Source organism: Ursus americanus, chromosome 8 (assembly GCF_024610735.1).
Source record: "Ursus americanus isolate L20-20 chromosome 8, mUrsAme1.1.p, whole genome shotgun sequence".
In the NCBI taxonomy this organism is placed as follows: Eukaryota; Metazoa; Chordata; class Mammalia; order Carnivora; family Ursidae; genus Ursus; species Ursus americanus.
The window spans coordinates 16,031,342-16,057,043 of NC_142134.1; the positions used below are offsets into that span (position 1 = coordinate 16,031,342).

At 37.7% G+C, this 25,702-nt stretch overlaps 1 protein-coding gene across 9 annotated transcripts in view; it reads left to right on the forward strand.

Annotated features, from left to right (window-relative positions):
• MAPK10 (mitogen-activated protein kinase 10) overlaps positions 1 to 25,702 on the forward strand; it is a 533,352-nt gene that overhangs the window by 61,199 nt on the left and 446,451 nt on the right. The window lies entirely within an intron of this gene.

Sequence of the window (25,702 nt, forward strand, 5' to 3'; positions counted from 1 at the left end):
TCTTGGAAGTTGGTGGAAACTTTTGCTGAGGCTTCCTGGTCTGGTGTCTGACCTCCTTCTCATGTCACTCAGCTCTAGCCTGGGTGCTTTGTGCCAGGAGAGACCATCTCTCACAACCCCAAATCCTGTCCCCATTTTGTGTTAGTGTTGCTCCCCTCTATTCCTCCGGCAGCAACTTCTACCATCTTACTTCCACACCACTTCTGCTGGGCAATTAGCTGAATCTCCTCCAGTCTACCTCAAACACAAAAGCTGATTACTTCCCTTCTGGTGAGGGAGGCGAGGAGCTCAGCCTTTAGAAACCAGTGCTTCCTCTTTCTTGCGTTGGGTTGGGGAAAAGAGATTCCTAATCCTTCTTTGGTGAGTCTATAGCAATAATAACAAATATTAATACAATAGTAAAATGACCTACAACAACAACCACCACCACCTCAAATCAATCCCAAGGTATCAATTAGGTTTTTTCTTATTAACTTGTCTGATTACACAGCACATACTGTAATCAAGGGGATTTGAGTGTATTCTCAGAATGAGGGGCCTTAAGCATGATTGTAATGTAATAGTGTTGCAGGATTTCTTTTCCTTCGGTGCCCCCCGTTCTTAGTCACACTGCTTCTAAGAATGAAGAGGTAGACCAGACGAAGAGTGGTGGGCAGCAAAGCGAAGTTTATTGAGCTATAGTACAAAGCTCCCAAAGAGGAGGGGACCCAAGAGCGTCGCCACGGGAATCTCTAAGTCTAGGAGTTTTTATGGGCTTGTTGGCGAGCTGTTTTAATATGATTAACCCTCCATGCGCCTGTCAGCCAATCAGGTTTTTGTCCATGTGTTCATCCACCTATCAGGTAGTTGTTCACATAGGAAAGGATGGAGGGCTCCTTCCAGGGTGGTGTAAAATCCTTTTAAGGGTGCTTTCCTATTAGGGAGTGGGCCCCTTTTCCCTGCCTGCCTTTCTTCTATCTTTCATTAATGGGCTCAAATAGAATCAATTAGTTTATTACTTGCACGGGCAAAGACTGGTTAACCTTAGACTTCGATAAACAGAAGGGAATCTGGAGAAAAGGTAACCAGTGAGGGAGAATTTTTCAGTAAATCTCTAGCATTCTTTAAATGGTCTAATCATGTTGGTAGGTATATTGTTATGGTGGAAAAGGAGGTACCAAGTGATCATTAGCTTGGCAGTCATAGAAATCATCCAACTCCTCACCTTTGTTCTAATTTCTTCCCTCCTGGTCAGTTCATGATTCTGCATGGTCGAGATCTTATCATGGTACCAAGGCAGTCTTGAGAAGTCTTACCCAAGTGGCCAGTCAGCCCAAGTACCATTTCTCATCTCATCCAATTTTAATTTTGTCCAAGTTTAAAAAAGACATACTTGTTTTTATTAAGATGACTATAGAAAAAATACAGCTACTTTTGGTAGATTCTTGTTTTCCTATTTTATGTATTCTAATCATTTACTTTTTAAATTTTTTAAAGATTTTATTTATTTATTTGAGAGAGAGAGAGCATGTGTGCGTGCATGGGCGTGTCTGTGGAGGGACAAGGGGAGGAGCAGAGGAGGAGGGAGAGGGACAGGCAGACTCTTTGCTAAGCATGGAGCCTGTGGTGGGTCTCGGTCCCACGAGCCTGAGATCATGACCTGAGCCAAAATCAAGTCTGACTTAACTGACTGAGCCACTCAGGTGCCCCAACATTCTAATTATTTAGAACTGAAATTATAATGGTGTCTGAACCCTATGTGGATGATGGGAACCAAGTGCATAGACAAGCCTTACAGGATGTCAAGTAGGAATTTTCTTTTTGACACTTAACTACTATTAATATCCAAACTGAAGACAAAAGTCACTATGTGTCCCATTTTCTAAATTTATAAAGTCACCAGCAGTCGGGGTCAGCTACCCTCCTGCAGGGCTCTCTAAAAGGCCCATCGTTAGAGAACTAGTTGAACCACTCATCCCATCCTCACTTCTCAAGGGAGGTTGGAGGAAGGGAAGACAGCCTTTGGGGGAGTGAATGTACAGTCTATTTTTTCTCTCAAGACACGTATGTGAGGGAGGGGAACTCAAGTAAATCTCTTGAAAAGAAAAGTAAACATTTTGTAGACTTTTTGTTCCCTGGATGTATGATCTCGAGTAGCAGATTTGCTGATGTTCCATGTGTGCTACTGGGATATAGGAAAAGAACTGAGTGGAGATGGGGTCAGTGGAGTGCACGTAGGTGGAGAAGGGGCTTCTGCCTCAAAGTAGAGGTGAGGAAGTCTTCACATGGCTGCAAGATGTTGATTCTGAGAATTGGCTCTGAGAATATATGAGATTGGCAGCCATGGAGTGGCTGCCCCAGGAGTGATACAGTATGAGGGGGCCCGTACTGGGGGCAAGCCACCTGGGGAGCATCTGCCAAAGGATATACCAAATCTCTCATCAGAGCACAATCTCGGAGCCACCACTGGTCCTCATGGAGCACATAGACAGTAGTCCAGACTAGTAGCTCTAATCAATCCAGGAGAGGACTATAGCTTGCCCAGTCACGTGGGGAGATTTCTTTTCTTCTTCCTCCCTGCCTCAATCCCACAGCAGCTCATGCCTGGTAGAAGAGGGTGGAGGTAACAAAGAACCAGAACTCCTTCTCCCCAGTCCAGCCCCACATCTGACAAACTCCCTTAGGCTTTTAGTTAGGACTAAACTAAACTTCTGGATCATGGGACAAGTAGAATTTTCATTGAATGTACAATTGGAGTGTTTAGATGAACTGGACTGAGTGTGAAATAGCTGAATGAGATTATTCTAATAACTGTATTTGGCTGAAAAGCACATAATTGGCAAGGTGTGTTGGAGGAGCTGCTAATTCAGCAGGAAAGTGGTATTTGTTTGGGAAACTTATTGGAAAAATAAAGCCATTATATCCACAATGAGTTGATATTCCTTAATAGACAAAGTTAAAAAAATGTTTTTTGAATAGAGGTGCCTGGGTGGCTCAGTCTGTTAGGTGTCTGCCTTTGGCTCAGGTCATGATCCCAGGGTCCTGGGATCCAGCCCCATGTCGGGCTCCCTGCTCGGTGGGGAGCATGCTTCTCCTCTCCCCCCTGCTCCATGCTCTCTCTCTTTTTGCCACCTCTGTCTCTCCAATAAATAAATAAAATCTTTGAAAAAAAATTTTTTTGAATAATTACATATACACATGTCACAGAATTCAAAAGAAAGAAAATGGTAAAAGTAAAGGATAAGTTTTTCCCCCCTTTCTCTCTCCTCACCATGCAGTTGTTATATTTCTTTCTGGAAATATCATAGAATTGCTTTATATTAAAGTTTTCAAAAATAGCCATATAATTCTCAATCAATTCTATAGCACTGATGAACATATACAAGAAATATATGAACCAGGTACATTTTCCACATAGGGTTATTTTTCGGAAGCTCTTGCTGGATAGCGTCATCTTGTCCTCATTATTTCTTTTTGACCCAGTGAATCTCAGTGTTTGAAATTCCCTGAAAGCAGATTTTAAAATATCCTCTGGTTTTTGCTTTTTAATTTTGAATCTTTGAAACAGCTATTCCTATATTAATTATATTTTATGATTTGCTTGTTCCTGTAACACTCCTTGTATTTTGCTTATTTAGGTAAAATTGCTTTATTCATCAAAGATTTTAAGTCCTGTTCAGAGACGAGTTTAGCTTCAGAAAGAACACTGATAATGCTGGACTGCATTCCTGTCTCCTTGAATCATTTAGTATTCTATTTAAGTTATGCAACATTTATGCTTGCTTTTCTCAGTCGTGGAACTGAATAAAGACAACATACTTTCTTTTTCTTTATACACTGGGGAAAAAGTTTTATTCACCGGGACTTCCTTTGTCATAGGCCAATGGCAGATGTTGGGAAGTTGACTTTTTTCAGTGACTGGATTTTAGGACAAGGGTGTGGATGGGGTTAAGAAACAGTTTTTATTGGCCTAAGGCCAAATTAAAATCTAGGTCACATGATTGTAAGCCTGGGAACCTCCTCACTCTCAAGTCTAAGATGGGTTTTACTGTTCTTTGTCTGAGTGTGTGGTGCTTTTATGTCAGTGATCATCTTTTAGCTTATAAACTCCTTATGGACAGAGGTTGTAAGCTATTTAGTTTGCATACTTCACAACAGAAATCAGAGTATTTTGTACATAGCAGGTGGTGGATAAAGTATTTGTTGAGTAATGGGCCAAGGGGTTTAGCCTTAATTCAGTAATGGTCAGGACGCTACAACAACAACAACAATAAAAACCAAAAGCCAAAAGCCAAAAAAAATGAATTCAGTAATAGAAAGGGGAGAGAGTTTAAATAGGAGCATTGCCTGACCAGAAATATGTTTAGAAAGATGAGCGTGGTGCAGGGTTGCCACAGTTAGTAAACAACAATACGAGATGCCCTGTATTTTATCTGGCACTCCTACTATGGTGTTAATGTAGCCTGTGTAGATTGAGGAGAAAGAGAGTAGGGATAGCTGGAAAATTATTGAAATTACTGTGCAAGAGAATGGTTTCTGACAATGATACACAGGGACTGGATTTGGGGTATACTGTGAATGTAAGATGGGTAGGACTTGCTGACTGGATGTGGGAGGTGAGAGAGAAATGAAATCCAAAGTGATCACTCTGCAAGGTTTTAAATTTAGATTACTGAGTAGATGACTACAGAACAACTCATCTCCAGAAAGCCGGGAGGAAACCAGATTTGTGTAGGAGAGGAAAGGGATCAAGAAAGAAAATAAATTCAATTTAAACATTGTCAATTTAGAAGTGGGAATGACCAGTAGATATTTAGAGATACAAGTTGAGAGACTGGAAGAGGTTTAGTAGGGACAGACACTTTTTGAGAAGGACCTGGAAGCAGGGGGTAGAAAGATTTTACTGAAATATATCTGGTTGTTGATCCAAGGTGAAAATGTGTCTCCTGATGCTGAATTTGGATCAAGAAAGAGAGGAGTCAAATGTATGTAAATGTTCCTTAAATGGTGGTATATATGTTGTTAGTGTAACTATTTTCAAAATGGTGATATAAGCCTAACAGAGCAATTGTGAAGCAAGCAATTTTTCTTGCAAAATGTAACTAGTGTGGAATCTTACCAGAGTCACTGACAGTTTTGTCCTTGGTATAAGAAACAAAGGGCAAGGAACAATCCTAATAGGTGATGCTGCTTCTGCTTGAGTCACTTCTGTCTTTCTGGGGTTCTGTATTCTTGGATAAATATATTGAGGATTCAGCGTAAAGATGTGTGTGTGTGTGTGTGTGTGTGTGTGTGTGTGTGTGTCCCACCAATCCATAATCCTTCTGCAATTCTGCATTGGTGATCAATAAATATTTATTGAAAAAAAGTGAGTAAATCAATTAATTTAGAATAAATAGCTAGAGATACAGTTGTATTAATAACATCAGCACAAAGGTCATAGAGCAGATGTTATAGAAATTTAGAAAATTCATTATTTCCCATGAATCTTAAGAGGTCTCAAGGAAGAATTCTGTGGGTAAGTAATTTATGTTAGAAAAGCATAGAAACTGGAGAACAGTCCAAAATATATATTCCAGCCCTGTCATGTTCTCTTTCCTCAGCGTTCATGTTCCTGGCTGCACATAGGGACAAAGTTCATGTATAGCAGGGTTGGAATTTTCCCTCCCATGAGGACAGAATGGGATGTCAGCACTTGTTTACAGTGGGCTTTTCCACTGTGGTGAGGAAGGAACAGAGTGGGAATAGCTGGACAAAAATGTTATGAACTAGTGCATAAAACAAAGAAGTCCCAGAGTAGGAAAATCAGATTGAAGGGTGCAGCTTCCCCTACAGGTAATTCCTCCCCTTTGCAATCAGGAAGTGGAGTTTGATAACCTAAGAACTAAATAAAAATGGAAGGTTTTTTAAAAAAAATTAACATACAATGTATTATTTGTTTCAGGGTACAGGTGTGTGATTCATCAGTCTTACACAATACACAGCACTCACCACAACACATACCCTCCCCAGTGTCCATCACCCAGCCACCCCCACCCTCCCACCCCCCTCCACTCCAACAAACCCAGTTTGTTTCCTGAAATTAAGGGTCTCTTATGGTTTGTCTCCCTCTCTGGTTTCATCTTGCTTCATTTTTTTCCTCCCTTCCCCTATGATCCTCTGCCTTGTTGCCTTGTTTCTCAAATTCCACACATCAGTGAGATCATATAATTGTCTTTCTCTGATTGACTTACTGTAGTTCCATCCACATTGTTGCAAATGGCACTATTTCATTTTTGATGGCTGCATAATATTCCATTATCTATCTATCTATCTATCTATCTATCTATCTATCTATCTATCTACCACATATCTATATATACCACATTACACACACACACACACACACACACACACACACACACACACACACCCCACATCTTCTTTATCCATTCATCTGTCGATGAACATCTGGGCTCTTTCATAGTTTGGCTATTGTGGACATAACTGCTATAAACATGGGGGTGCAGGTGCCCCTTCAGATCACTACATTTGTATCTTTGGGGTAAATACCCTGCAGTGCAATTGCTGGGTTCTAGGGTAGCTCTATTTTCAACTTTTTGAGGACCCTCCATGCTGTTTTCCAGAGTGGCTGCACCAGTTTGCATTCCCACCAACAGTGTAGGAGGATTCCCCTTTCTCTGCATCCTCACCAACATCTGTTGTTTCCTGAATTGTTAATTTTAGCCATTCTGACAGGTGTGAGGTGGTATCACATTGTGGTTTTAATTTGTATTTCCCTGATGCCGAGGGATGTTAAGCACTTTTTCCTGTGTCTGTGGGCCATTTGGATGTCTTCTTTGCAGAAATGTCTGTTCATGTCTTCTGGCCATTTCTTGATTTGATTATTTGTTCCTTGGGTGTTGAATTTGGTAAGTTCTTTATAGGTTTTGGATACTAGCCCTTTATCTGACATGTCATTTGCAAATATCTTCTCCCACTCTGTCAGTTGTCTTTTGGTTTTGTTGACTGTTTCCTTTGCTGTGCAAAAGCTTTTTATCTTGATGAAGTCCCAATGGTTCATTTTTGCCTTTCTTTCCCTTGCCTTTGGTGTTGTGTCTAGGAAGAAGTTGCTGTGGCCGAGGCTGAAGAGGTTGCTGCCTGTATTCTCCTCAAGGACTTTGATGGATTCCTGTCTCACATTTACATCTTTCATTTTGAGTCTATTTTTGTATATGGTGTAAGAAAATGGTCCAGTTTCATTCTCCTGCATGTGGCTGTCCAATTTTCCCAATACCATTTGTTGAAGAGACTGTCTTTTTTTTTTTTTTACTGGATATTCTTTTCTGCTTTGTCGAAGATTAGTTGACCATTGAGTTGAGGTTCCATTTCCGGGCTCTCTATTCTGTTGGCATTGATCTATGTGTCTGTTTTTGTGTCAGTACCATACTGTCTTGATGATTACAGCTTTGTAATAGAAATTGAAGTCTGGAATTGTGATGCCACCAGCTTTGGTTTTCTTTTTCAACATTCCTCTGGCTATTCGGGGTCTTTTCTGGTTCCATACAAGTTTTAGGATTATTTGTTCCAGCTCTGTGAAAAAACTTGGTGGTATTTTGGATTTGAGCATGGATTTCTTTGTGTCTTCCTCAGTTTTTTTCATGAGTATTCTATAGTTTTCTGAGTACAGATCCTTTGCCTCTTTGGCTAGATTTATTCCTAGGTATCTTATGGTTTTTGGTGCAATTGTAAATGTGATAGACTCCTTACTTTCTTCTGTCTCGTTGTTGGTGTATAGAAATGCAACTGATTTCTGTGCATTGATTTTATATCCTGTTACTTTACTGAATTCCTGTAAAAATGGAAGGGTTTAAATGGGGAAAGGAAAAAACCCAGAATTAAAGAAACAAAACTACAACCTCTACCATGATGCCAACAAAATGGGGGGAGAGGAGGGAGGGGAAAAAATGGTTTAAATGTTTGGAGCTCCATCTTCTGGTCATGAAACAAGATAGAACTGAAATGTGATTATCATAAATGCTAAAATGTGTCAACAGGAATTATATTACATATATTATCTCAATTAATTTATCTTGTTCTGCCAAATAAACTAGAAATTCTTTTTTTTTTTTTTTAGATTTTATTTATTTATTTAACAGAGAGAGAGACAGCCAGCGAGAGAGGGAACACAGGCAGGGGGAGTGGGAGAGAAAGAAGCAGGCTCCCAGTGGAAGAGCCTGATGTGGGGCTTGATCCCAGGACTCTGGGATCACTCCCTGAGCTGAAGACAGATGCTTAATGACTGAGCCACCAGGCACCCCTAAACTAGAAACTCTTGAACTCGGAAATTAAGGCTCTTCATGATCTGGCTTTAACCTATTGCTTCATCCCCATCTGTTCATCCATTTTAACAAGCATGTACTCAAGCCTACCAGGTAAACAGTACTGAGAACTCCGTGGGAAGTGCAAACCCATGAGCCTTGCACCTGTTCTCAAGGAGCTACTCTTGATTTCACATGCCATCAAAAACCACGTTGGTTATTTTGGCATAACAATACAAATGGCTGGTGAATAATGCTTCTCTCTACAAATGAAAACTTGATAGAAATGGCTGAATTTTCCTTTGACTGACACCCCAGTCATAATCCTCTCTTCTTTCTAGAAGTAACCATAGTTGTAGGTTTATGGACCCTTCTGGATATTATTTAAGCTGTGAGATATATATACATGTACACACAGAAGTTTTTTGGTACTTCTTATAAACTTGAGTAGGGGGTATATGTATATGTGACTATGTTTTACACAAGTAGTCAAATATTGTACCACTGTATGCAATTGCTTTTTACCCTTAAGAATACATCTTGATGTATTCGGGGGGGGGGGGCCTGGGTGGCTCAGTGGGTTATGCGTCTGTCTTTTGCTCAGGTCATCATCTCAGGGTCCTGGGATTGAGCCCTGCCTTTGACTCCTTGCTCAACAGAGAGCCAGCTTCTCCCTCTCTCTCTGCTGCTCTCCGTGCTCATTCTCTGTCTCTCTGTCTCTCTCAAATAAATAAATAAAATCTTTAAAAAAAGAGAGAAAATACATCTTAGGGATTTACCTATGCTATTATTATACATATATCTAGTTTATTTTTTTTTAATAGTGACATAGTAGTCCATAATATTTAGTCTGTCTCCTTTTTAGGCTTGTTCACAGAATTACAAACAATGCTGTGATAAACATTCTTATGCACATGGGTATTTTCTAGGAGAGATGTGGAGAAGTGGGATTGTTGGGCCATAGGGTATGTGCATTTTTGGCTTGATAGACTATTGCCCTCTGAAGCAACAATTGTAATGGAAGGGCTCTTTTTCCACATTTCTTCTTATGCATATCTGCCAACACTTGGTATCATCAGACTTTTAAATTTTTTTGGTTAATCTAATAGCTAAGAACTGGTATTTTATTGTTCTTTTTACTTTAATTTCCCTTGTTGTCCATCTTTTTATGTTTACTGACCATTTCATCTTCTGGGAATTGTATTTTATTCTTTTCATGTTTATATCCTTTATCCATTTTATTGGGTTGTTTATGTTTGATATGTAGGAATTTTTTGTATATTCAGGATAATAATTTGTTAAGTATATGGAAAATATATTTTCTGGAGTATTTCTCCTTTTAAAAGCATTGCCAAGGGTGTTATTTGTAATATGTAAGTTTAATTTATTAATCTAATTTATCAGTCTTCCTGATATATGTTCCTTATATAGTTTCATGCATATATATACTTATATTTTTATGTATATTGTAGCAGGTATGGTCAGGTCCTCACCCAATCCCCTTGGGCCTTACAGCTATGTATAGCTATCTCAGTTGTATCTGCAAATATACACATGCATAAAATTTTTCCTTCTAGTCTATTGGTACATTAAAGCTTTGTCTATGTTATCTTTGTCATAGAAAAGCTTTTAGTAGAATAGTGGGTTCACAGCATATTTTTCAGCATCTCTTCTGTACCTAGTAGAGTACTCTGATACAATGGGAAGAGACCTATAAATGAAAGGAAATTTGTGAGGTACTTACATCTTATGCAGGAATTCACATTTAAGAGAACAAATGAAAAAATAAAACTTTTACAAAACAAGTTATCAGTAGAAAATTTATTTGAAAAATTGTTTATGAAACTGCTAAATGCTTTGGAAGAGTGAAAAGAATGTGGTGTTGGTTAACCAGGAGAACTTACAGAAATAGGTGAAGTTTGAATTAAAATGATAATGTGAAGATGATATTTGGCAAAGAGCAGTAAGCAGAGGACTTTGGTATGAAAAAATAGTGCAAGGTCAATAATTAGCACATTGTATTCATGAGGGATGCAGAATGGATGGTCTGGTGGTGGGAAGGCTCTGTTGGGGATATTTAATGGGAGGGGGTGGCTGTAGGCAAACTGGGAGGCAGGTGAAGTTGAACTTGAAAGCGCTGCTGGACTTGTCTTTTGGCAACTCTTTTCCTACTCTTGGCACTCCTTTCAGACCCATCCCTTCCCCCAGGCAGTCATCATGTGTCTCGCTGCCAGCTCTCACTTAGGTACAGGCTCATTCAGGTGTAGTTGATGATGATTTAAGATTTAGAAAGGCTTAGCAATTGGAAGGTAGGGTGGGAAGAAGAGGAAGAAAGGCTTTTCTACTTAAAATCTAAATGTGAGCAAGGGCACAGGTGTGAAGGTTTTGTGGATAAGGCAGAGAATAGGTAGTGGTTTCATTTGGCTACTATAGTAGGGTTCCTAATGTTTTCGTGAGGATTTCTTGTTAATATGAAGAAAAAAATCAATAGGCCCCTATATAATAGTGACTGCATTATTAGTATTTTTTTATTGAAAAAAATGTGTAATGATAAAATAGACTTTAAGTTAATGTTTTAAAATAAAATGTGTGTGTGTGTGTGTGTGTGTATTAGAAATATCTTTAGTTTACAGACAGTAATTAGCATTGTGAGGATTCACAGACCGTTTTACATTACTTCAATACCTCCCAGCTCCTTCACCCACAGATTGAGTTCTACTGGGCTAGTAAAGGGTTTCTGTAAGGAGGGTCATTTTGTAAGAGATTTGTTGATTCATTGAACAGATATTTATTGAACTAAGGGCAAGGTGCCATATTAGACTCTGGGTATATAGCTGTGAAAGAAACAAAGCCCTTCCTATCAGAAAGCTTATATTCTAGCGGGAAGAGACAGACAAAAAATGACACATACATAACTATAACATTTCAAATGGTGTTAAATGTTATGGAGAATAGGGAGGACCTGGGTAGTCGTCTCAGACTGTTACTCAAATAGAAGGAAAGAGGGAAGCTCTCTAGTGTGGTGATATTTTAATAGACCTTTGAAAGCATTAGAGCCACGCAGCTCTCAGGAAGAGCGCTCAGCTCAGGTCAAGGGAATTGCTATTGCAAAGCCCCAGAGGTAGAAGCATGTTCATTGTCCTTGAGTAACAATAAGAAGATAGGGATGGCTAGAGTAGGGTTAGAGAGATGGAGGATTGTGGTAGAGGACAAGGTCAGCCAGCCACATCGTATAGGGTCTTGCAGGCCATTGTAAGTACTTTGAATTTTACCCTACGTGAAATAGAAAGGAGCAATTGGAGAACTCTAATTAGAATAGTGACATAATTTGACTTACGTTTTAAAAGTATCACCATTGCTGTTTATGAAATAAATTATTAGGTAAAGGTTGAAGCAGGAGACCAAACTCTAGAAATGCAGGCTAGAGGTTGTCAAATGTTTCTAACTGGTTGAATAAAATTAAGACTGAGAACTGACCCTTGGATTTGGCAATGGGAAGGTTACTAAAGAGTGTATACTCAGTTTGGTAGGCAATAAAGAGCCTTTGAAGATTTTATAGGGAAGTGATATCATCAGCATTGTACTTTATGAAAATCTGTCTATTGGTAACAGTAGGTGAGAAGGATTAGATTAAACGGAAAGAAATCTGAGGATAGAGAGCACATTTTAAGTGCCCATTTTATTAAAAGAGTATGGGGTAGCAAAGGTGAGAATGGAAGGTTTGTTTCAGAGTCTGAACTGAAAGATTTAGACAATTGAAGGGATATGGGATAAGATAGAAACAGAAGAGTCAAAGCTAAATTTTTAAAAATTGTGCGAATTTTTAAAAATTCATTAATAGAAATAGTCAGGAACAGGAAATGATATCTTTAATCTTGTCTATCACAGCTTTGAAGTTCTAGAGCACTGGTTAATCCCAGTGCTCACCTTTCAATTATATTTTTTTTATGATCTATTAGCAGCCCCTTCTTTGAGACTCCAGAGGCATCTGGTGAATCATGATCTTTTGACTAGCAGAAAGTCAGTTCACATTTTTGGAGGTCTTGGCAAATGGATCCCACAGTTCTTCCTAGAATAAACCTTTGTTACTTTGCTTTGTAGTCTATATTGATGATCCAGACAAAATAAGAACCTCGCAAAAAAAATTCCTTATTTTCCTTTATGTGCTAACTTTGAGGTATCCATGGTAAGTTTTGGTAAAGATGTCTCTCAGAATGGAAATGTAAGTCCAGAATATAGAAGGGCGATGAAAGTTGAAGATTAAAATGTGAGAGCCAGGTGCTATCAAACTGAATAAGAATTGCAAGGGAAAGAATGTAAAAAGAGAAGAATATTAATTATAGGTTCTAGAAGAATTCTATATACCAGGAATGTTAATTTTAAAAAATTGGTGGGGTTGGGGGAGGAGATGTACGTTTGAAAGCTATTGAGATTTTAAATGTTTTCAGCACATGAAAGAACTGATAATTAGGTGATGTGATAGAGGTATTAGCTAATGTTATGATAATCATCTTGCAATATATAAATTTATAAAATCAACAAGTTATATACCTAAACTTATGTAATGTTATATGTCAATTTTTAAAAAATAATTTTAAAAAATTGAGAATAAGGGAAGAAAATAAACAAAGATATCAAGAAAATTCCTCAAAAAGAAAATTTTTGTTTAGTCAGTCATCTTGATGGACCATATTGTAGTGGAAAATAAAACTCGGAGCATGCTGAGCGTGGTCCAGTGGCGCTATAAAGACAAATAAGCAAGAAGGTAATGAAGTTTGAAGGAGCAGTCTGGGCGATGGGTGTGAGAAAGTCCAGCACCTGGGAAAAATTGGGAGATAGGAAAAGATGGGAAAGGATGGAGTAGATGTTGGAGTGGGAATGGGGCAGGAGCTAGGACCCCAAGGGAGATAACCATGATAAGTTTCTGATTGTGGGCATGGTTTGAGACTTCTAATCACCTCTCTTTGATTTTAGGATAACATGATAATGTGATATATTGTCCATTTAATAAAAGCTTTTCAGGACAAAATATGACAAGATATTAAATGTACATAAATTGTAAGAAATATCAAAATTCTAAATACATTAATATAGGAAAGCATATCTTTGAACAGAAATAATTCTGTTTGAAATCTTTTGCTATGCTGTGCTGTGATATGGTATACCCTCTTATCTCATGTTGTCACTGAAACTTCAATGAAGATGTATGATCACAGTTATAGTATGATTAGATTTTATGAGATTAGGTGTTTTAGGGATATTAGTGGGAAGTATTCCATGTTGAAATCAATACGGAGTAAAGCTAAGGAGACACTCACAAGAGATGACACTTGAGAATTCAGTAGAAGCAAGAAATCTGAGGAGGTGACTCAGAATAATGTAAACGCCCTTTGAATTTATGAAGATATTAGGCATGAGGTGGGAGATACTTGTTTTCCACAAGTATGGTGGTAAGATAGGTATTCTTTCCATTTTATTTCACATAGTATATTTTAAAAATATGTGCCAATGGAAAGAGGTGGGGACATCTAGTGGGTCATGACACATTCGAGGAAGAAAACGGACATGAGAAAAGTAGTCACCAAAGAGGCAGAAGAAAATGATCTCTGTATGACTTTATATCTAGATTGATTAAGATGTCATTGAATTTGTTGACCTTTAAAAGTCTCTTCAGTCCTGTAATGCAATGACCTACTTTTTTTTTTTTTTTTTTTTTTTTGGCAAGGGTAATCATTCCAAAAACTGTCTTTACTTTCAACGAGGAGAATGTTAACTTTGTGCTTTTGGGAGATGAAATGGACGCAAGTCTTCTTTACCTTTCACGTAAACCTGTCCAGATCACAAGTTTCCAAATTGACCACATTGTTAGGGAATCGGCAGGAGTTCAAACATATACTTTCTGAGTGAAGAACTGTCACCATTTCATTCTCTGACACAATGTAATGATGAACCCTGTTGGTTTGTCTCTCATAACTGCCACAGAATTTGTTCTATGCACAGTAACGTATGTGTGCGTGCATGTATATTTGTGTTTGTGTGTGTGTGTGTTGTGTTTTCCCTCTTAAGACTCTTAGTTTTCTTTGAAACCGTATGCCCAACTGTAAGCTATGGATGGATAGTATGGATTTACCCCAACTAATTGTAAGAGAATTAATTCTTGTCATCATTGGGGACTTCCTATTTCCTATTTTTCTTTCTGTTACACAAACAAGTGGGCATTAGGATATGGAACTTGAAAAGAGCTTGAAGAGCCCCACGTCACACAATAAAATGATGTTTCAGTTTTATATGCCAAAACAATGTATATATTATAAATAATATCCTGGTTCGGAAATATGTAAAATATTAATATGTACTTATATAAATATAGCTGTGCACTTAGTTGAAAATTGTGGAGCACTATGTATAAAATAGCACACTCCTCAACATAGTGCACATTTGAACTCAAGAAACATCAATGAACTAAACGGTCAATTTATTATTTAAATTTCCTATGAGATTCAGGTTACTATTGCTAGTTTCAATCACAAAGAATCAAATTTTCTTTTTTTCGGGTTGTATGGTTTCAAATCACTGCAGATTGAATCTTTATCTTCATATTGGAATATAAGACTTAGATTACCAGAGATATTGTTTTTATTATTACCCTAACTTTCTAATCAGTTTATATTCTTAAAAGTTAAGGGGTTTTAAGTAGTTACTACAGAAAAAAAGCATATTGCTCTAGTAATAAGGAGTTTCCTGTGTTTGCTTTGTAGATGCAATATATACATTTAAGTTGTTCTGGGATTCATATTGGACCTAATGTGTATTCATAACTATTTTAGTTGTAACAACATGGCTTTCATTTGCATGCCTAGTAAGTTTAACTGGTGAGTCAGACTAATGATATTACTTTATGCTTCTCTTACATCTTTCATCTGCAGATTACTAAATACTTTGTAAACATTAATTAAACATCACAACACACCTTGGAAGAAAGGTAAGTATTATTATCCTTTTATGGGAAATCAATATAGGGGGCTTAGGTGAGGCAAATATTAGATATATAGAACTGAGTTTATAGGATAAGGTACTAATAATGTTTCTTCCTGGATACAGAAAGAGAAGCATAGGTGTAAGTACTACAAAATAACTAATATTTATGGGAGAATGGAAATTTTAAGAGGCCCAGACCCTTTGTGAAAGTAATTTTGGAGGTTAAGTAGTAAATTGAAGCTCCTTGTTATGACAGTGTGTATCGCCTAGAACCCAAATTTATCTTTTTCCTGATGAAGTGGAAAATCAGGTTAGGATTACTGCTACGTGCTTGAACTTAATAACTCTAATAGAATCATATGATCTGGGTGTTCTAGCACAGCCCTGATTTCAAATGAGCTGATGTGCTTCTCACATTAGTGGATTCAAACTGTTCTTATTGTGTGACCTGATTTTTGGTTTGAGAATTGAATCACCATAACTATTATGGCTAGTTTTAAAGCTTTGTTGAAGTGGGTATTGAGCAATTATCAGGTAATTTGGGTGATTTAGATAGCTGGCCTATCAGTTGTAAATTTCTTTCAACTGCTAATAACACAGATAGGAATTCAACAAGATGGAATTTTTTTTTCTTTCAAAAGGAAGGCTGAGGACAGATACTTAAAGTTTGTATGGGTTATCTAAAGTGTCATCAACGACCCAAGATCTTTCTCTTTTTTCTCTACCATCTATAACATGTGATTTCCATCCCTGAGGTTGTCTTAGGGACCAAGATGGTTGCTAGGGTTCCAGACATCAATTACATGTTCCAGGCAAAGAAGTAGGAGGGACAAAAAGGTATACTCTAGCTGTCTGTCTTAAGGAGTGTTCTCTAAAGGCCCACTTAGCATTTATCAGCAATCCTTAATTGCAGGGGAGGTTAATAAATGCAGTCATTTAATTGAACATATCACTACTTGGAATAAAATCAAATTTTTATTATTAAGGAAAAGAGACTAAATGTTGAATAGTGTTGATAGTGATCTTGGCTATAGCAAGAAATTAAAATCAATAATTAAAGAAATCCTCTTTGGACTGTGAATTATATGGGTGCCCTCTTGTCTTGTTGATATTGACTGAACAACTGACACATTTCCACCGCATTTCATGATCTAGAGGCCCAGCCAATGGGTGTGTATGTGTGGTCCTGGCAAGAAAATAACCAAACTAACAAGATCATCGGTAGAATTGTTTGGAAATGTTCTTGCTGCATTCCTCCCCACCCTGAGGTTCTTGGTGTGCTTACAACTTAGCTGCTGCTGGTCACAGTTAGGCAGAGCCAGGACAGTATAAATCTGCTTTTCAATATTTGATTACAGTAATGGAATACAGAGCCTCTTTGCTTTTGTGCAACTTTCTATACTATGCTCTCCATGAGTATATTTCTTTGTGTGTTATCCCAAGGTCCATCTACTCCGCAGTCACTAGATACTGATCGGGAGGAGTTTGAAAGCATAGGTGGTGGCTGACATGCTTGAAGGGAATATTTCACTTTATAAATTCCTAATTGCAAAAGGATGTGGACATCTAGTAGTAATTATTTTAAAAAAATTTTTTTTGCAAGAATACTTAAGATCTACTCTCTTAGCAAATTTCAGTTACACAATATAGTGTTAAGGGCAATAGTTACCATGCTAGGCATTAGACCCTTAGAACTTATTTATTTGTAACTGGAAGTTTGAACCCTTTTACCAACTTCTCTCCATTTTCCTTACCCTCTGCCCAGCCCCTGGCAACCACTATTCTCCTCATTGTTTCTATCAGTTTGACTTTTAAAAAAATGATTACACATATAATTGATACCATTCTACCTGGCTTGTTTAACTTTGTCTTTTTCTGTCTGGCTTATTTTACTTAACATAATACCCTCAAGGTCCATCCATGTTGTGGTAAAAGGCAGGATTTCCTTTCTTTAAGAAAAGAATGAATAGAAGTTCATTGTGTGTGGTATACCACATTTTCTTTTTTTAAGATATATATTTTTTTAATTTTTATTTTTAGTTGAAGTATAGTTCACATACAATATTGTATTAATTTCAGGTGTGCAATACAGTGATCTGACAATTCTATATGTTATGCTGTGCTCCCAAGTGTAACTACCATCTATTGCCATAAAAGTTATTTACAATATCATTGACTATATTTCCTATACTGTACTTTTCATCCCTGTGACTTATTTATTTTACACCTGTAAGTTTGTGTCTCTTAATCCCCTTCACCTATTTTGCCTATCCCCCCACCACCTTCCCCTATGGTAACCACTAGTTTGTTCTCCATATTTATGAGTCTGTTTCTATTTTTTCTTTGTTCATTTGTTTTGCTTTTTTATATTTCAGATATAAGTAAAATCATATGGTATTTGTCTTTCTCAGTCTGACTTAATTTAACTTAGCATAATACTCTCTGATCCATCCTTGTTGTCATGAATGACAAGATTTCGTTCTATTTTATGGCTGAGTAATACTCCATTGTGTGTGTGTGTGTGTGTATACACCATATCTTAATTATTCATTCACCTATCGATGGATACTTGGGTTGCTTCCATATCTTGGCTACTGTAAATAATGCTGCAGTAAACACAGGGGTGCATATATCTTTTTGAATAAGTATTTTCATTTTCTTTGGGTAGATACCCAGAAGTTAAATTACTATATTGTATGGTACTACTGTTTAAAATTTTTTTTTTAATTTTTAAAAAATATTTTATTTATTTATTTGTTAGAGAGAAAGCACACAAGCAAGGAGAGTGGTAGGCAGAGGGAGAAGCAAGCTCCCTGCTGAGCAGAAAGCCTGATGTGGGGCTCAATCCCAGGACTCTGGGATCATGACCTGAGCTGAAGGCAGACGCTTAACCGACTAAGCCACCCAGGGATCCCCTGACTTATCTTTTAGAATAAAGAATTTGGTATCTTCCCTGATTCCTTCAAATAAATTAATCATCACTGGAAAAGTCGGAACTTGTTGGATATCTTTATGCTGATTTTACAGTTTAATGTTTTAAAATTATAGTTTGGAAGGGAGTTAGTTCGGTATTGAATTTTTAAAAATTACTTAGAATTTCTAAAAAAAACCTAATTCAGCCATTCAAATGATTTCTACTTAGGTTCTTATACCTTTTTAAAAATTTAATTTAATTTTTATTTATTTGTTTATTTATTCATTTTTTTAAAGTAGGCTCCGTGCCCAGCATGGAGCCCAATGCAGGGCTTGAACTCACAACACTGAGATCAAGACGTAAGGGGATGTAAGGTAAAATCAAGATTTGGACACTTAACAACTGAGCCACCCACGTGTCCCTAGATTCTTATACCTTTTAATGTCTTAAAAAGGACTGAGGTAAAAGGAAGCCTTCAGAGGCACATTTTGTAATGTACTTTGTACAACACACACAAAGGCTGTTTTCCCCCCCACATTGCAGACAGATTCTAGATATAAAATTAGTGTAATGTTCCCTTGTAAAACACAAAATAAATCATTTAAAATTTTTAATTGGAATTATGTCTGTTTTTTTTGGTTTAAGAACATAAGGAAAAATGAAATCTTTCAGGTTTGAGACTTTGTGGGTTTTTCAGATGTATCTTGGCCTCCCTCTAGTGGTTGCTGAGGCAAGCTGAGCCGAAACCTGAGGTATAGAGCTCATTTCTTTGAATCAAAAATAGGGTTTTGAACATTTAAGCATCAGTTTAAATGACTGGAAAGCATGTAATGAATCTTAGGTTTTGGCATTTCTTTGATACTCAAGTTAATTTGCATTTGTTGTTCCTATCTTTTTTTTTTTTTTTTAAGATTTTATTTATTTATTTGAGAGAGAGAGACAGAGACAAAGATAGTGAGAGAGAGCAGGAGTGCGGGGAGGAGCAGAGAGAGAGGAAAATCAGGCTCTCCGCTGAGCAGGAGGCCCAACACTGGGGTTGATCTCAGGAGGCTGAGATCATGACCTGAGCTGAGGGCAGCCGCTTAACCCACTGAGCCACCCCGGTGCCCCTCTGTTATTAATATTACTTGAACTTTTCTTTGTTTATTTTGGTGGTAAGTGTGTGTGTGTGTGTGTGTGTGTGTATTCTTTCCCACAAAAAACAGACCCCTGTATCCAGTTATAAATTTTAAGTTTTTATGTCTTATGTAATGTCTTCTGGTACAAATTCTAGGAAAAAGATTTTGTTAATAAATTTTTGGCCAAAATGGAGATTACTGCCAATTTACAAGGAATCCAGAGGACAGAAGAACATGTTGGAATGTACTGAGGAGTAGGAGGAGCTTGGGAGGATGGCAGAGTAGGAGGACCCTGAGCTCACCCTGTCCCATGTTTTCAAATAGATATTAGACACATCCAAGTCAATGAACTGGAGAGCCATCCGAAGTCTGGCTGAGCAAACTCCACAACTAAATACACAGGAGAAGGGTATTTGAAAGTTTAGGAAGGTCAGAAATGTAGAGGGAGGCTGCCCGCAGAAGGAAGGGAGCTGCGCTGGGAAGAGGCAGAGAAACAGGCCCTCATACCAGGGAGCTCACATGGGAAGACTAATCCCTGTAGCATTAGGCTTTAAAAACCAGTGGGGCTTGAAACCGGAGCTTTGGAGGTCAGCTGACTCAGCCGTGGGCAAGTCTAGAGGGTGAGTGATAGCTGGGTCACCATCCTTAAAGAGACAGCAGCCTGTGTGGAAGCAACATAAGAAAAAGGCATTTTACGTAACACTGGGGGAGGGGGAGCAAATGGGAGACAGACCCATTTATACTCATTCCTGAGCATGTTGGGGGACTTCTCCAAAAATGACAGAACTGGCAGGTGCCATTTTCTTCCTTACACATGCCCCTCCCCCCCATAAACATAGACACCTGCTGGAGGTGGGGCCTCGAAGATACTTGCTACCTAACCTGCTCCTAGTACACCACAGCCATGAATTCTCCTGACGACTTGCTGACTCCAAGCCTGCTGATTTCAGCCCTGGGCTCAGGGCAAATTTTGTGAAAGCTGAGTGGGTGCCCTGCCCAGCCACCAGGTGCATAACCACCACCAAGTGCTGTGCACATTTGCCCTGCCACACTTATCTGTGTGCCCCTAGTCATGCTCATGTGTTTCACCCAGCCCCACTCTCCTGGTGTGTGGCTGCCAGGTGCACAGCTGTGGCCATGTTGTGCCCTGCCACTAGCACCAGGCCAAACCACCACATATGCCCAGCAACATGCCCCCAGCCACCACTGGGTGCTGTGCCCAGCCTCATGCCCCCGGCTGCCGGTGTGCAGACCCCAGCCACCCCAGCACTTCAGGATATCCAGCGTAGGACTAGTGACCCAGCACACATTTTGCTAACATCACTGTCATGCTCTCAAGTTCCCCAATAGGTACACCCCTCACAGAGCTGGCCTGCCTAGGTTCTGCCAACACCACAGAGAGCAAACACAGCCCACAACAGGCAGAGTCAGTGCAGACAAGTGCACATGAAAGAAAAGTGACTCAGACATAACAGCAGGGCATAAACAACACATATAGGATACTTTCCTGAAGTGCCAGGTTCTGATGGAGGTGACACTGCACTACAGGGCACTCTAGGACCTCCTCTTTAGGAAGTCACTACTTTCAAAAACAGAAGACACAGCTGACTTTCTTAACACACAGAAATAGACATAGAGAGACAGACGGAATGAGGAAACAGAGAAATTTATCCCAAATGAAAGAATAGGACAAGGCCACAGCCAGGGATCTATGTGAAACAGATATAAGTAACATGCCTAATAGAGTTTAAAGCAATGATCATAAGGATACTCACTGGACTTGAGAAAAGAGTGGAAGACATGAGTGAGACCCTTAACACAGAGATATGGAATAACATAGTAGAGATAAAGGGTATAATAAATGAAAATAGAAACCTACTCGATGGAATAAACAGCAGGATGGAAGAAGCAGAGGAACAAATTAGTGACCTAGAAAACAGTAATGGAAATAATCAAGCTGAACAAATGAGAGCAAAGAATTATGCAACATGAGAATAGATGTAGGGAATTCAGGGACTCCATAAAATATAATAACATTTGTATTATAGGAGTCCCAGAAGAAGAAGAGAGAAAAGAGGGCAGAAAATTTATTTGAAGAAATAATAGCTGAAAACTTCCCTAATCTGGGGAAGGAAACACATATCCAGATTCAAGAGGCACAGAGAACTTCTAACAGAATCAACAAAAGCAGACTGACACCAGGACATATTGTAATTAAATTGGCAAAATATAGTGATAAACAAAAAAATTTAAAAACAGCAAGACAAAAAGAAGTCATTAACTTACAAGGGAAAACCCATGAGGCTAGCAGATTTTTCAGCAGAAACTTTTCAAGCCAGAAGGGATTGGCCTGATATATTCAAGGTGCTGAATAGGAAAAATCTGCAGTCAAGAATACTCTATACAGAAAGGCTGTTATTCAGAATAGAAGTAGAGATAAAGAGTTTTCCAGACAAACAAAAACTAAAGGAGTTTGTGACTGTGAAATCAGTTCTGCAAGATATTAAAGGGGATTCTTTGAGTGCAAAGGAGAGACCAAAAGTTTAAGGCAGGAAACACACAAGCAGTAAAAATGAATATTTCTGTAAAAAATCAGTCAAGACTTATAAAATAAAAGGATGTAAAATATAATAACATACTTAAAATGTTCGGAGGAGAGGAAAAAAGAATGGTATCATACTTAAATGACCATCAACTTAATATAGACTGCTATATGCAGAAGAGGTTATATAAAAATCTAATGGTAACCATGTTTCAAAACCCGCTAATAAATATGCAAAGAATAAAGAGAAAGAAATCCAAATATATCACTAAAGAAAATGTTAAAAACATGAAAGACAGACAAGAAAGGATTGGAGAAATCTTCAAAAACAACCACAAACCAGTATTAAAATGGCAATAAATACAGATCTATCAATAATTACTTTTCATGTAAACGAACTAAACATTCCAATCAAAAGAGGTAGGGTGGCAGAATGGATAAAAAAGGTAAGACCCATGTATATGCTGCCTATAAGAGACCCATTTTAGACTTAAAGACACTAGCAGATTGAAAGTGAGAGGGTAAAGAAACATCTATGATGCAAATGGATGTCAAAAGAAAGCTGTTATAGTAATACTTACATTGAATGAAGTACAGTTTAAAACAAAGACTGTAGCAAGAGACAAAGAAGGACTATATAATCATAAAGGGGACAATCCAACTAGAAGATACAACAATTGTAAATATTAATATACCCAACATGGGAGCATACATACAACAGTTAATAACACATAATGGAAATGATTGATAATAATACAGTAATAGTAGGGATTTTAACTTACATCAGTGGACAGATCATCCAAACAGAACATCAACAAAAAAATGATGGCTTTAAATGACACACTGGACCAGATGGAGTTAACAGATATATTCAGAACATTCCATCCTAGAACAGCAGAATACATGTTCTTTTCAAGTGCACGTGGTACGGTCTTTAGAATAGATCACATATTAGCCCACAAAACAAGCCACAACAAATTCAAGAAGATCGAAATCATACCAAGCATATTTTCTGACCACAATGTGGTGAAACTAGAAGTCAACCACAAGACAAAAAATCTGTGAAGACCACAAATACATGGAAGCTAAATAACATGCTAGTAAACAATGAATGGGTCAACTAGGAAATAAAAGAAGAAATAAAAAAGCACATGGAAACAAATGAAAATGAAAACACAATGGTTCAGCACCTTGGGATGCAGCAAAAGTGGGTCTAAGAGGAGAAGTTTATAACAATACAGGTCTCAAGAAACAAGAAAAATCTGAAAAACCTAATCTTGCACCTAAAGGAGCTAGAAAAAGAACAAGAAACAAAACCTAAAACCAATAGAAGGAAAAAATAATAAAGATTAGAGCAAAAATAAATGGTACAGAAACTAAAAAAAAAAAAAAAATACAACAGATCAATGAAACCATGAGCTTGTTGTTTGAAAAAATAAATAAAATTGATAAACTTCTAGCCAGACTTATCAAGACGAAAAGAGAAAGGACTCAAATAAGTAAAATCACAAATGAGAGAGGAAAAATGACAACTAATACCACAGAAATACAAATAATCATAAGAGAATATTATGAAAAACCAAATGCCAACAAATCAGAGAAACTACAAGAAATGGATAAATTCCTAGAAACGTATAAACTCCTAAAACTGCAACAGGAGGAAATAAAAAATTTGAGCAGATCAACAACCAGCAAAGAAATTATGTCAGTAATCAAAAAAACTTCCAGGGCGCCGGAGGGGCTCCGTTGGTTAAGCATTTGACTCTTGATTTTGGCTCAGGTTATGATCTCAGGGTTGTGAGATTGAGCCCCACATTGGGCTCTGTGCTGGGTGGGGAGTCTGCTTAAGATTCTCTCTCTCTCCATCTCCTTTTGCCCCTCCCCTCTCCTCCATCTAAAAAACAAAACAAAACAAAGCAAAACAAAAAAACTCCTAAACAAAATCCAGGCTTCACAGGTGAATTCCACCAAACATTTACAAAAGAGTTAGTAGCTATTCTTCTTAATCTATTCCAAAAAATAGAAAAGGAAGGACGACTTCCAGATTCATTCTGAGGCCAGTATTACCCTGACACCAAAACCAGATAAAGATAGCACTGAAAAGGAGAACTACAGGCCAATGCCCCTGATAAACATAGATGCAAAAATTCTCAATAAAATACTAGCAAACCGAATTGAACAATATATTTAAAAAAATCATTCACCACCATCAGGTGGGATTTATTCCTTGGGTTGCAAAGGTGGTTTAATATTTGCAGATCAACCAATGTGATACATCGCATCAATAGGAGAAAGGATAAGAACCATATGATCATTTTAATAGATGCAGAAAAAGCCTTTGATAAAGTACAACATCCATTTATGATTAAAAGCCCTCAGCAAAATAGGTTTAGAGAAAACATACCTCAACATAATAAAGGCCATCTATGAAAAACCCACAGCTAACATCATCTTCGATGGGGAAAAACTGAGAGCTTTCCCCATAAGATCAGGAACAAGACAAGATGTCCACTATCACCATTTTTATTCAACGAAGTACTGGAACTCCTAGGCACATCAATCAGACAACAAAAAGATATAAGAGGCATCCAAATTGGTAAGGAAGAAGTAAAACTTTCAGTATTTGCAGATGACAGGATACTATATATAGAAAACCCTAAAGACACCACCAAAAACCTGTTAAAACTGATCAATGAATTTAGTGAAGTCACAGGATACAAAAACGTTGTACAGAAATCTGTTGCATTTCTATATACCAATAACAAAGCAGCAGAAAGAGAAATTAAGAAAACAATTCCATTTACATGTGCATCAAAAATAGTAAGATACCTAGGAATAAAACTAACCAAAGAGGTGACAGTCCTGTACTCTGAAAACTATAAAACATTGATGAAACAAATTGAAGGTGACACAACAAAATGGAAAGACATTCCATACTCATGGATTGGAAGAACAAATATTGTTAAAATGTCTATACTTCCCAAAGCAATCTGTACATTTAATGCAATCCTTATCAAAATACTAATAGCATTTTTCACAGAACTAGAACAAACAATCGTAAAATTTGTATGAAGCTACAAAAGATCCCAAAAAGCCAAAGCAGTCTTGAAAAAGAAAATCAAAGCTGGCGGTGTCATGATTCTAGTCTTCAAGTTATATTATAAAGCTATAGTGATCAAAACACTATGGTACTGGCACAAAAATAATCACATAGATCAATAGAACAGAATAGAAAACCCAGAAACAAACCCCCAATTATATGGTCAATTAATCTTCAACAAAGCAGGAAAGAATATCCAAAGGGAAAAAGACAGTCTCTTCAACAAATGATGTTGGGAAAACTGGACAGCAACATGTAAAAGAATGAAACTGGACCATTTTCTTACACCATACACAAAAATAAATTCAAAATGGATTAAAGACCTAAATATGAGACCTGAGACCATAAAAATCCTAGAAGAGAACACAGGCAGTAACCTCTTTGACATTGGCCATAGCAACTTTTTTCCTATGTGTATGTCAGACATTTTAACAATTTTTTTTTAAGATTTATTTTAGAGAGAGAGAGAGAGAAAGAGTGTGAGTGGGAGGGGCAGAGAGAGAGGGAGAGAGAATCTCAAACAGACTCTGAGATGAGCACAGGCCCTGACATGGGGCTTGATCTCATGACCCCAAGATCATGACCTGAGCTGAAACCAAGAGTTGGATGCTGTGCCACTCAGGTACCCCTAGACATATGTCTTTTGAGGCAAGGGAAACAAAAGCAAAAATAAACTAATGGGACTACATCAAAATGAAAAGTTTCTGCATAGAGAAGGAAACAGCAAAACTAAAAGACAATCTATGGAATGGAAGAAGATATTTGCAAATG